This window comes from Callorhinus ursinus, unplaced genomic scaffold (genome assembly GCF_003265705.2).
Source record: "Callorhinus ursinus isolate GAN/ISIS: 27379988/994484 unplaced genomic scaffold, GSC_fseal_2.0 scaffold56, whole genome shotgun sequence".
NCBI classification, from domain to species: Eukaryota; Metazoa; Chordata; class Mammalia; order Carnivora; family Otariidae; genus Callorhinus; species Callorhinus ursinus.
The window spans coordinates 5,642,284-5,645,058 of NW_027397118.1; the positions used below are offsets into that span (position 1 = coordinate 5,642,284).

Below are 2,775 nucleotides of genomic sequence, written 5' to 3' on the forward strand. Positions count from 1 at the left end.
CGCAAGTAGGAGAAGCCAACTTTGATTAAACAGGAAACGTATCACTGAAAGGACACTGGGTAACTCAGAGAATTTTGGGGAGGTCTACAGAGACCAGTCTAAGACCAAACTTAGAAAAAAAAAAAAAGCCCAAACTCATGCCATCCAACTGGCCTGATGAAACCGGGGCCACCACCAGCAAGCACCACTAAGCACCCTGAAACAGAAACGCAGCTTTCCAGCCTCCCCACATGGCCACGTCCTAGATGCAAAGGAGTCAAGGATGCGTTCTAGGTTGTCTGGGAGAAGCTGGACTGATTTGGCTGCTATTCCCTAAACCCAGCAAGAGTACTCAACAGGAGGCTTGGTAGATAGAAACCAAGTACCCACAGTGAGTGCTAACAGGTCACAAAACGGCAGGGAAACAGGCAGAAGCCGTTTCTCTACTGCAGGGCTTCTTGAAGCTTTTAATAAACTTTGGAGCACGGGGAATCTCCAAGAGGAGGATGTTCCCAAAATGGGTGATCACAGAACCTTTATTTCTGTAACAGGGTACATGGGACAAGAAAGGGTGGTGGGCTTCATGCTCAAGTGCTACCCCTCTCTGGCTCCCACTGGGCCACACTCATGTGACTTCCAAAAGCTCTCACTCCTCTGGTCCCCCGTGCAGAACACCAATCAAGAGCCCACATGTGTGCAAGTCCAAGAGCCCCTGGACTGTAGCAGCAGCTCCCAGGCCATGTCCCTTCAGTCCACAGTAGTCGTCATCAAATGCAAACCCAGCTGTCACCACCCTACTCAAAACTCTCGGTGGCCTCCCACCCCCTCGCAGCACTCCTCACCCCGGTTCCTACTCCCTTCCAGTCTCATCTCTCGCCACAACCCCTCTCCAACCCCATGCTGCCAGCCACACTCAAAAACTGCGTGTGTGCGCCCCCAGTGACCCTTCAGATCCATTTGGAAAGAACTTTTTTATTTTTATTTATTTTTTTTTTTTTACAAATCTACACCTTTATTTACTGTTCATTAAATTTAAATCCTTGAGGGGTACAGCATCACACGGATTCTGTGGCCAATGGCTTTAGCAGGAAGGTTGCTTCGGAATTTGGCACGAACCATGCCACTGTTTCCATGAGCACGAGTTACTTTTCCCCAGATTACTCTGGTTTTGTTTGGTTTGCCACCAGGAGTCACTGTGTTGTTCTTTGCTTTGTACACATAAGCACATCTCTTGGCTAGATAGAATTCCGTTTCATCTCGAGCATGAACACCTTCGATTTTAAGAAGAGCTGTGTGCTCCCTCTGGTTCCGGAGACCCCGCTTATAGCCAGCAAAAATGGCCTTGGACCACAGCCTTCCGGACATGATTTGGCGTTACAGGAGTCCTGTTCCCAGCAGGCCTCCACAGGCTCCAAGATGGCGGAAAAAAGGTGGAAAGAATTTTTTTAGAGAGCCCAGTGCAGGCTGGACCCCCTTCCCCTGGGCATCTACACTTAACCTGTCATAGCATTTAAAAAAAACATGGTAACTGCTGGATCATTGGTCTGCATGTGGGGGGCTGAGAGGGCAGAGTCTACCTCACACATTTTTCATGTCTGCTAAAAAGCAGACACTTGACTGAGCCACCCAGGCACCCCAGAACACATGACTCTTGATCTCAGGGTCTTGAGTTCAAGCCCCACATGGGGTCTAGAGATTACTTAAGAAAACAAAACAAAACAAAGAAAAAAACAACTTAGGGGCGCCTGGGTGGCTCAGTCGGTTAAGCATCTGCCTTCGGCTCAGGTCATGATCTCAGGGTCCTGGGATCAAGTTCCGCATCGGGCCCCCTGCTCAGGAGGGGAGTCTGCTTCTCCCTCTCCCTCTGTCTCTGCTTGTGTTCTCGCTCACTCACTCTCTCTCAAATAAATAAAATCTTAAAAAAAAAAAAACCACACAACTTAAAGAAAACATCAATCAAGAGTCCAGTTCTAAAGGAGAAAAGAGCTCTTCAAAAAACAGCACTATTGGGGAGTCACAAGCCTTGATGTTTTCAGTGAGGTTGCTTAAATGGAAAACACCTAGAACCATTTTAGGTTTCTTAATCATTAGGGGCCAAAAATCCTTTCTCTTTGCATTCAGTCCACTATTCAAGAGTTTGCTTGATTCGGGGCACCTGGGTGGCTCAGTCGTTTAGCGTCTGCCTTCGGCTCAGGTCATGTTCCCAGGGTCCTGGGATCAAGTCCCACACTGGGCTCCCTGCTCAGCAGGAAGCCTGCTTCTCCCTCTCCCACTCCACCTGCTTGTGTTCCCTCTCTTGCTGTGTCTGTCAAATAAATAAAAGCTTTAAAAAAAAAAAAGTTTGCTTGATTCAAAAGATAAGCAGAATTTCTGCATGGTTATCTCAACTGAGATGTTGACACTGGGTAAAGTTCCAACAATGAGTTGTTTTCTTTTAGGATTTAGTTTAACAACTAGATTTAGAGAGTACAGACTCTGTAGCATACTTGATATAAACCTGGATGGTTGGCATTATGTCCAATTTATAAATGAGGAAACTAAGGTTACATAATTTGCCTGAAGTTACAAAACAAGCAAGTAGTACATCTGAGATTCAAATCCAGAAATCCTGGAATAACAGTCTTTTTTTAAGAATTTATTTATTAATTTGAGAGGGCACGAGTTGGGGGGGAGGGTCAGAGGGAGAGGGAGCAGCAGAGTCCCCGCTGAGCAGGGAGCCCGACTCGGGGCTCGATCCCAGGAACCTGAGATCATGACCAGAGCCAAAGACTGACACTTAACCAACTGAGCCACCCA

General features: G+C 47.1%; 1 pseudogene; it reads right to left on the bottom strand.

The window, feature by feature from the left end:
* Positions 1 to 969: 969 nt before the first annotated feature.
* LOC112809075 (large ribosomal subunit protein eL33 pseudogene) lies at positions 970 to 1,397 on the bottom strand (annotated as a pseudogene).
* Between the last annotated feature and the right edge of the window lie 1,378 nt (positions 1,398 to 2,775).